Source organism: Procambarus clarkii, unplaced genomic scaffold (genome assembly GCF_040958095.1).
Source record: "Procambarus clarkii isolate CNS0578487 unplaced genomic scaffold, FALCON_Pclarkii_2.0 HiC_scaffold_170, whole genome shotgun sequence".
Classification (NCBI taxonomy): Eukaryota; Metazoa; Arthropoda; class Malacostraca; order Decapoda; family Cambaridae; genus Procambarus; species Procambarus clarkii.
In genome coordinates, this window is record NW_027189203.1 from 545,781 (window position 1) to 557,362 (window position 11,582).

An 11,582-nucleotide genomic window follows, 5' to 3' on the forward strand; every position below is an offset into this window, starting at 1 on the left:
GGAGGCATTTGGAAGGTCATTAATGTAGATGAGAAAGAGGAGAGGGCCACGTATGCTGCCCTGGGGAACACTAATGTTGATGGGTAGGATGGGAGAAATTGTATTATTCACAGAAACACATTGGAGCCTGTCAGTAAGGTAGGATTTGAGGTATTGTAGGGAGTGTCCTCTGACACCATAATGATGTAATTTAAGAAGAAGGTTTTGGTGGTTGACAGTATCGAAAGCTTTACGCAAGTCCACAAATAACCCAACAGGGAACTCATTTTTATCAACAACTGTATGAATCGAGTTAAGCATACTAATAAGTGCATCGTTAGTGTTTTTTGGGGGCCTGAAGCCATATTGGCAAGGGCTAAGTATATTGAGTTTGGCTAGATATGAGTAAAGCTGCTTGTGCAGCTGATAAATAAACTGTGCTGCTTGCACAGCTGCTAAGCTAAGTAAAGCTGCTTGTGCAACTGATAAATGGTGCAGCTGAAAAATAAACTGTGCATTGATAAATGGTAATACTGTTCATCATGGTACTGTACAGCTTCTAAGTACTGATTATATGTACAGACATCATCAGGACTTGGTTGTTCAGGAATTATTTCTATTGCAATAGGTTCCCACAATCTATACACAGATTCCAGTCTGTCATCAATCATGTGGGGGATATTAAGTGGTGACTGTTCCTTGCCTAGTCAAGCCACAATTACAGTTTCTGTATGGTGTGATTTTTCAGGAGTTGAAGTTTTAAGATCTGGTACTCTTGTTTGAATGCAAACTCCTTGGTTGATTAGTTCTACCTGTGCAGTAGGTATTATAGCTGTGGTAACAGTTTCTGTTTCTAAGGCATTGATATAACTCATTACTGTACAAAATTGTACAGCTGTTGAGGTATTATCATCTTTTGGCTTTGCCTGAGATGCAGGTTGATTATTGGATGTCTGTGATCCGGATTGAGTGTTGATATCAACACAGAGTGCTGTGTGATGTACACTTTTATGACAATATTGGCAGTTCTGCAATTGAGTGTTACATTCACTCGTATCGTGCTTCCTCAGACAACGGATACACCTGTTCAGAGATTTCAGTCGACTGATTCGACTGGCACGGTCTTCATAAACTGTGCATTGATAAATGGTATGCTCTTTCTGACAGAATAAACATCTTGGGGCACTTGCAGCTCCTTTTGTCTTATCTGTCTTGGGAGCTTGATTTCCTACAGTTCTGTTAACTGTGGGTGATATAGCATATGTGCCAACATTATTCAGTTTCCACTTTGCAGAAAAGGAGTTTTGTTGCCTTGATTTTTGACTGCCAGTTGGGACATTTTGATTTTTGACTGCCAGTTGGGACATTTTGATTTTTGACTGCCAGTTGGGACATTTTGATTTTTGATTGCCAGTTGGGACATTTTGATTTTTGTCAATTTTGAAGATTCACATTTAGTGATTTTTTCTTGTGATATGATATTGTTACAAGTATGTAACACGTGTAAGTGAGTAATTATATGCAAGTAGGTCATACAAGCATGTAACACTTGTACTCCTCCAAAGATTTCCTTAAAGGATGAATTGTATTTGTAATAATGTGTATTTACATTATTCAGGATGTGATGAAGCATTTTGCTTTTTATTTTTTTTCTCGGCTTTGCCTTTTCTATTAAGTAAGATGAGATGCTTTGAGATGCTTGATTGCCTTCAGATTTTCTGGGGCTGCTTTCACTCAAGTGAAAGCATGAGATTAGGTGATCAAGATTATATTCTTGGATTAAGATAGTTATCTTAGATGGATGATAATACTTGGACTGACACTGTGAATGTGCTGTAAGCCTTTCATATTGTAGAATAGTGATGAGGGGCTGTTTAGCCAATCAGATTGTGATGTGAAATTGAGATTGGTCTTAATCCTAATGGTAGACTTATATAGCCAAGTGATGATGACATTTGTCTATCACCTGATTTAAATGGTCTGTAGGCTGTAGATTAAGATTAATGATTTGCTGTTTAGCTAAGTGATGACTTTGTCATTCAACTGATAGATGTGGCCAGTAGGCCTTCAAGTTTCTTGATATGTATCCACTGTACTTAGCATGTAACAATTGTATGGCTTGATCATAATCTTCATCTGTGCATGACAAATTAGCATTGATCTGCAATGCCTTTCCTCTTACATGGCTTTGTAAATAAAAATTGAATAGCCTTAGTGAGAGAAACATTCGAGTGTATTAAATAATCAAAAGCTCTCCAGAAGGCATCCCAATTTTCTTCAGCTTTGCCCTCAAACCATGGTAAATGTACCTTTGGGAGCTCTACTGCAATATGTGTGATAGTTGCGGTACCCTGCTGAGTGCATGTGAGCACATTTGGTTGGACACCTGCTGGTAATGCTAATTTGATTAAAGGATCTAGTTGATCCTGGATTTTATTTTCATATATGGCTGTTTCAGCTCTGTTATCCTGAAGTTCCCTTTAGGTTAAATCAGCATTAGCTCTTTCTGCTAAATAAGTCTCAGAAAGGCATTTGATTTTATCATATTTTCTACTGAAGTTTTAATTCTGCTATTCAAGATGATTAAATCATGAGATACTTGATTAGCCAACTCTTGACCGTTGTCAAGCTGTTGAGTCAAGTGATTTTTTAGACACTTTGTGTCCTTTTCTTTCCTCTTTCTGTTGCAGGTGCAGAATTAGAAGTCATCTGGATTTTCCGAGTTCAGAGTTTCCGAAATATTTTCTCTTTTTTGATAAAAATATGTTTAATGTTAATGTATTTTGATAAATGAGCCTTCCTGTCTACTTAGGTATTGATTCCAAAGATCATCCTTCCTTTCCTCCCTGAAATCTGGATGTAGCAGGTGCTCAATTATTAAAAGTAATAACTTGGTTTGTCATCCCAATGCACCAAATCGGTAAATTTTGTAATAATTTTTTAAAAATAGTAAATGTCACTATTTTTGCAAAATCATTACAAGATCTATTACCCCTAATTGGGGTTTGATAAAATACAATAGAATGCCTACTGGTTTTACCTGTAATAGGGTTTGATACAGATGATTATGAATATATTGTAATGTAATGCTCTTAGAGTGGTAAAAACTCTTATTTAAAGAGTATTTAGTAATGAGCAGCTCTGAAAATCAGTTTATTACAGATAATGCTAGATAATACACTTAATGTGTGTGTATATGTTACCCCAAGTGAGGTATATAATGGTATTTATGAGTAATATGTAATTGTGTCTTTGACACTGTTAAAATTAAGTACTGTGGTTTTTGACACAGAACTGTTACTAGTATGTTATGAATGCATACTAGGCAATGGATATGGTAGCTTAAGCCACAGTAAACAATTTGTTCTCTTAGATATATAGATATTATAAATATTGGCTGTTAGCTAGGTTATGCTAGAATATGTAAAAATTATTTCAATGCAAAATCAAGAAATTTCTTATGTATTTGCTATTGAAATAAAATCTAGTTTCTAGACTATCTAGGTTCAAAGGACCATAAATCTGGGGAAAACCTGCCAGGATTGATAGGAGAGGAGAACTACCAGGGACTTGTAATGTACTAAATTAAAAATTACTGTATGCAGATTAATTCAACTAAAGTCTTTAGCAAGGGTCGTAAATCCTATCTCCTCTTTTCCTAATGACAGATTGTGGGCTGTAAGGGGCAGGTGGGGTGAATGAATTAGTTGATTGAAGTTCCAGTTCACCTGCAGACAAGTATCTCACATTAATTTGTATTTTGCATACAAGGATAAGATTTTAATAAATTCAGTTCTATGACTGAAGACTGGTTCTGTTTAAAGCAGGGATTTAAACATATACATAGTCCAGCCTAGCACCATAACTATCAACAGCCAATATATTCTTATACTAATAACACAACAATTAAAATTGTAGAAGTATGATACTAAATGACCTTAAATGTGGTCTAAGTACTATTAACTAACCACTAAAGATTATATTCAATTGGATAAACTTATATGTTAAATTAAAGATAACTATGCAAGCAATTATTAACTTAATTAATTTATATGTTCAAGGATATATATAGATATATTCAATTTATATGAAGAGGTTCAGTCAACACGTGTGAAGCTTTTCCCACACAATGGACACTCATGAAGTTTTATTTACTTTGTGAGTGTCTTTATGCTTGGGAAAATTCAACTGGTGTACTACAATATTAATAAACTTACTGAAATATGAGGCGTTGCCTCACTCTATAACCGACGGACAGACTTATTGGATATATTAAAGTTATACAAGCATGCAATTGGCCAATTAATACACTGATAATATTCAATACACTTCTCTGAATGCCAGGTGCCTGTCTGACAAGTGTGCCAGACTGGATAACTTTCTTGTTGAGTTTAGGCACGATATTTTATGTCACAATGTTCTGGCCCTCGAGGTGTGGTGGGTGCTTCTCTCCCAGTCATCGCCCCCCCCCCCACCCTCATGCTCTCTGAGCACGGTAGCCTTCAGTGAATATTGATTGATCATTTTTACTGTCTAGACATATGATTGAGATAAGATGGGATTATAATATAATTAGATATAGGATATAAAGATTATCAGTAGTACTTGATAGTACTCTTGATTCTTTTTAATTATGTGAAATAATCCCTACCAGAAATTTATTCAATTGTTCCAATAGTTTTTTAATTAAGAAATCCTTCTAGAAGCCTCTGGATCCTTAAGAAATCATGTACAAAGTCACGTAGACACCTATAGAGTCCTATGGTGTACGTGACCATGTGGTATTGTCATGTATGATCCAGAGGTAGATGAATCTATAGTGATTCTGATATGATTTTGATATGATTTTGTTGTGATTTTGATATGATTTTGTTATGATATAGAAATTATATATTTCTTAGATAATAATATAAATATAGTGGGTAAAATTTTCCCACAGGGTAGACAGGTGGAAACTGAGTGCCCAAATGAGCTACAGAGATATTAGAATTTTTTTTTTTTTTTTTGAGATATATACAAGAGTTGTTACATTCTTGTACAGCCACTAGTACGCGTAGCGTTTCAGGCAGGTCCCTGGAATACGATCTCCTGCCGCGAAGAATCGTTTTTTCATCCAAGTACACATTTTACTGTTGCGTTAAACAGAGGCTACAGTTAAGGAATTGCGCCCAGTAAATCCTCCCCGGCCAGGATACGAACCCATGACATAGTGCTCGCGGAACGCCAGGCTAGTGTCTTATCACTACACCACGGAGACTGTTTTTCGTGTCAGAGTGGTTGAGAAATGGAATGCATTAGAGTGGTTGACAAATGGAATGCATTAGGAAGTGATGTGGTGGAGGCTGACTCCATACACAGTTTCAGGTGTAGAAACCTGTACACCTGTTGATTGATGGTTGAGAGGCGGGACTGAAGAGTCAGAGCTCAACCACTGCAAGCACAATTAGGTGAATACACACACACACAGGAGGCCAAACACAGGATACAGAATAGGAGATGAAGTACTTAACGAAATGGACAGAGAGAAAGATCTAGGAGTTGATATCACACCAAACCTGTCTTCTGAAGCCCACATAAAAAGAATAACGTCTGCAGTATATGAAAGGCTGGCTAACATCAGAACAGCCATCAGGAACTTGTGTAAGGAATCATTCAGAATATTGTATACCACATATGAAAGACCCTTCCTGGAGTATGCGGCCCCAGCATGGAACCCGTACCTTGTCAAGCCCAAGACAAAGCTGGAAGATATTCAAAGGTATGCCACTAGACTAGTCCCAGAACTAAGAGGCATGAGTTATGAGGAAAGGCTGTTGATTGATTTTTGAGAGGCGGGACCAAAGAGCCAGAGCTCAACCACTGCAAGCACAATTAGATGAGTACACATACACGCAGGAGGCCAGACACAGGATACAGAATAGGAGATGAAGTACTTAATGAAACAGACAGAGAGAAAGATCTAGGAGTTGATATCACACCAAACCTGTCTCCTGAAGCCCACATAAAAAGAATAACGTCTGCAGTATATGCAAGGCTAGCTAACATCAGAACAGCCATCAGGAACCTATGTAAGGAATCATTCAGAATATTGTATACCACATATGTAAGACCAATCCTGGAGTATGCGGCCCCCAGCATGGAACCCGTACCTTGTTAAGCACAAGACAAAGCTGGAAAAAGTTCAAAGGTATGCCACTAGACTAGTCCCAGAACTAAGAGGCATGAGTAATAAGGAAAGGCTGCGGGAAATGCACCTTATGACACAAGAAGACAAAAGAGTAAGGGGAGACATCATCACAACCTACAATATCCTCAGGGGAATTGGCCGGGGAGACAAGGATAAACTTTCCAACACTGGTGATATGCAAACAATGGGACACAGGTGGAAACTGAGTACCCATATGAGCCACAGGGACGTTAGAAAGAACTTCTTCAGTGTCAGAGTAGTTAACAGATGGAATGCATTAGGCAGTGATGTGGTGGAAGCTGACTCCATACAGTTTCAAATGGAGATATGACAGAGCCCAGTAGGCTCAGGAATCTGTACACCAGTTGATCGACAGTTGAGAGGCGGGACCAAAGAGCCAAAGCTCAACCCCGGCAAGCACAAATAGATGAGTACATATATGTGAGTACACACACACACACACACACACCCTCTGTCGTGAAGGAAAGCTAACTCCTAATATAATGAAAATTAATTAATTGAATTGAATTACACAAAGGACCACTCTATTTTTACTGAAAAGGGAAACAGATAACTAATGTAATAAAAATGACTAAGATACCAGTGCCTGTGGATAATGTAATCATCAAGAATTATTTGTTAAATATTAATGGACTGTAAGACTAATTATTATTCAAGAGTTAAACCTTCCCAAACTTCACAATTGGGGGTTAATACTAGAAGCTGAATTATTCCTAGTATACTTAATCTAGGCTGGTTCTTCCTCGAAAGAAATTAGTAAGATTTACTAAGAAATATAATTAGTATAAGTATTAAATAATTTGGTTAATGACAAGATCATATTATAATAATGTTAGACAAGAAAATTGTTTCTATTTAAAGTTCATGAGAAGATATCACGAGAAATATTATTAAATTCCCTGCTCACGTAAATGAAATATAAATTCGAGATATTATTAAATCTCAATGATTCATAAGTAATTAATCAATAAATCAACGTTAATATCAGCTGCTTAGCTGTAACAGTGAACAGGAGCGTGGTTGGGGGACTGTAACGTACGATTATGTTACGTTATGGGTTGATTAGATACACAGTGTTTAGTGAGTTTCATATTTATTTAGTAGTCCTGGATACAGCAGTATTGTAGACGTTGAGACGAAGCCTGGAGCAGAGCAGAGAGCTGAGTGTGGCCGGAGTCGCGGAGCTTGATGTGGGAGTAGCTGGATGAGGTCGTAGTCTGCTGCCTGCTCTGTGTCGAAGCTGTAGCGTCTTGGGTCGATTAGAACTGCCTACACCGAGTACTACATTCTTGACTGGAGATTGTACTGGTTTGCTATTCTCAAATCGCTGGCTTATATACGGTTAGTACACCTCACAGTAAGATAGGAGGGTGGAAAAACCGTTACCTGTAAATAGGGATAGGATTATAGCTTGTGTAATTAGTTATGCCGTTAAGAAGATGAGATAATGGAGCGAGTATAGGTTTACTCGCTACAGGACGGCGTCATATAGAACCTGCTAGAACACGTGACTCGCTAGAGTAGCGTGGGAATTTGTCTCACCTCTTGCTGGAAACCCAATATGGTCTAAAAATTGTTTACCACACAGTAAATTATATCATTATGGATTACTGGAAGGGTCAAATTAAGTTCACTGGAAACATACTTGTAGTTAGAGGAGGGAGCATGGTGTAACGATGGATTAAGGGTAAAGTTTTACATGTTGAGAGCCATAAACACTACAAACTGAACCACTTAACATAATTGTTGTCCACCGATGCAATCCTTGGATCACTGATGGAGTAATTATACTCCGTGGCCGATTAATAACAAGGGCCGATCGCGTAGCTGACGAAAGGTTCACCTCTCTGTACTTATGGCCATCATGTTGTTTCGTGGCCAAGGCTTGGTAGTCAGTCGCGCTCTCCTCCTCCTCCCTCAACCCCTCTCCTCGCGCATGCGCAACATATTTTAGTACAAACGGAAAAATCTTTTCCTTGTAATTACTCGACTTAATAAATGAATGAGAAGAGGGTTGCAATTATAGGGAGTTATATATTATTTAAATACTCGTCAAATAGTAATTAATATGAATAGTGTTCTTATAAAACGAGAAATGGAGAGAATTTTCTGTTTCTTCCATGTTAGTTTAAGATAACAGATAAACTGTTATATAGTGATCTTTTAGTTGATAACTCGTTGTTATTAGATCACTAGTTGTTATATTATCAGGTTTTAATTCTTGTAAAGAATACTGACAAAAGGCGAGAATATCATTTAATTCTCTGGCATGTTGACAATATTTATGCCTTGCTGGGTATTATCTGATGCAATACTGTCCCTCTATGTGGGAAGAATTTGGTAAATGATAATGATGTATTAGTGTTGGAGACTTTCCAACATAACTCCGGGGAAAGGAAATCTCGGGTCGCAGTTCTGAGTACTGACGTACCCATTCCAAATTTATATTAGGGATTAGTATGTTAGTACGTTACTAACGAATGTCCTGAATCTGTTCTACAGATGTGACTAAAGGGGGTTATCCAACGCAAAAATTCGGAAAAAATCTAATCTTTTTGAAAAATTTATAAAAATACTACAACGTTCTGGCAACACTTTGGTGCAAACCCGATAATGTTATGATATAAATTAAAGTATTTATGGTACATTTCCATGCGTAATTGTGCAGAATTCGGTGCCCCACGGCTGTGGCGCGCCAAGAGTATTGCGTCGTACGTTCTAAACGTCAAATTTTTCGTAATAACGTCGTAAATATCGATGTATGCATAAGGAGTAAATGTACACTCATTGGCAACCTTCTCATCCCTTGCTGTGCTATAGGGGAGGTCCCAGCCCCCAGTCACCTCGTGTGTCTGATAGAGTGCGGACTGTTCTGACGCGCGCTCCATTATCGTTCCTGGAATAGCGCATTTTTGCGTCTACTGCACAAACTCTTATAAAGAGATAGTGCCAGAAAATAAGAGCAGCAAATCTGGCACTCGGTCGCCGTCTTTATTAGTAAAAGAAAGCCGCTTTAGCGCGAAGAGTAATATCCAGTGAGAGATGGTGGCGCACCACACCTCCTCAACCTTCCTCTCACACCACCTCAACCTTCCTCACACACCTTCCTCAACCCTCCTAGACCCTCCTCACACACCTTCCTAGACCTCCCTCCCTCCAACAAGCCGAGACAGGCTCCTGAGGAAGGTGATCCAGCAATCATGCAGGTGCCTACTAGTGCTCAATGCAGTGCCACCTTGAGGACCCACAATTTGGACCAATGTCAATAGGTTAGTATGTTTTAGTGTTATAATTTGATAGTTGGTAATAACTGTAATATGTATGTGCAGGATATATATATATATATATAATTTTTTTTTTTTTTTTTTTTACAATTTTTTTCAATTTTTTTTCCGTTTGCTATCAGGGGATGTGCATGGAACTTGCACACCTTGCTCAATGGATGCCTATCTGCAAGGGTGCCAATTATGAACGAAATAGGTCGATGTCAAACTCGGCTACAGGTGGCCGAACTTTGATCTTATTTTACTCAGGTAAGTAATTTACAACTTCAAGGTGTTTCTCACCTTTCATTTATTAATTAGTTTACATGCAAATTACACCTTATATGTAGAGTTTGTGCTTCTACAAACGTGCCGAGACATTTTAGTCCAAAGTCCATTTGTTGATTTTATAACAATTTATAAACATCTTATATTGCATATTTTGAAAGGGTAACTTTGAATAATTATATTATTGCACTAAACACTTTTTGGCTAAAACCCCAATTCAATATCCTTTAGTACATGCTAATGTGATATCTGAGTGCTATAGAAATGATTTTAGTTGACACATGTGTTCCCTAAATTTTTTTGAAAATGTTGAAAATTCGTTGCATAATACGTTCTGTATTTTTTTCTCCTTTTCTGTTTAGGGTGTGATGCTGAAACTTGGACCAGTTGCCGCCCTTTCTATAACCATTTCATAAATAAATTTATAAACAAATTGAACAACTTTTACTTTACCCTTCATAATCCCACTAAGTCATTATGGGAACATGAATTAATATTGGAACTATTAAATCATTAAGTTATCTGTAATCAAGAACTCTATAAAGTTTACTGTAGACTCAACAACTAGGGTCACAGTGACATGTAATGGTTGCATTACGTAGTTGCTAAATTGTAGGTAAACTCAGAAAATATTCTCAAGAACTGATAATAATATTATTGTATAAGTTGTATTCTACATTATTATACAGTAATTAAAATATTATTCACTGGGTCATTCAAGATGAAGGCGACATCGATACTACAGCAAGGTCACTGTCTAGGGTCGCTCTGACTTTTAACTATTGAGTTACTAGACAATAACACATCACTGAGGATCATGATCACCCAAATTCAAATGAGGAAATTTGATTTAATATGCACTGCCGAGCAGTAGTCATTCTGACTAATGGTATAAATAAGTTGCTAACTAGCTATAGATAATATAATTTTAGAGAACTGATAGGGTTATTCATTAAAATCAAGGAAGATTCTGAGTCGACAGTGAGATTAATAGCCTAGTCATTCTGACTTATGAGCTAGTTGAATTGCAGCTCTTAGGCTTGACACTGGAAACTCATTAATACATCCTCAACTTTAGATGAGAAATTGAATTTATTAAATCAGTCAATATAAGTAGTCAACTGTATTCAATTGTGAGTACAGACTAGGCTGATATTCAGTTGACACTAACTAAAGTCCCTAATACCTACCTAAATAGATGATTTAAATTTCTAACCTACCTAAATAGAGGACTAAGCTAATTGTGATAACTCACTAACTACTTACTAATTATTACTTGTCGAGAATAATTCTAGGTCTGCAGTGGATTCAATGGCTTGGTCGCTGTGACATGTATCTGTATAGGTACGAACCACTGATTTTCCACTGAGAGCTATGAAATATCTAAGCAAATACTAATTGTACTACACTCAATCTGGGATTATTACTCAGCTGGGCTTCTCATTCAGCTTGTTGCTGGAGAATTGATTTACTGCTGACTAATTTATTATTGTTGACAGGCATAGGCTTCTTCGGGTATAAAAGTTTACCTGTCAGTAAGTAGCCACCTGCAAATTGGAGCATATTCATGTCCAATCGTTTATTAATTAACATGTCCAGTGATGAACTGGTAATAGTAGTCTGCTCCAACTAGTACATTTACATTTTTAAGGCGGTCAGACGTTAACTTCTTGTCAGCCAAATTAATTTCACGTTCCTGCAGGAAGTGGGCTGTGTACCCCAGACCCTTAATATTTAAGTCAAAAGGTATTTAAACTACAACAATGACTTGGATAGCCTTGACATGACTACATAGACGTACAAGCGGTTAAACTACTGAATATTCTTGGGATCCTCGATTTATC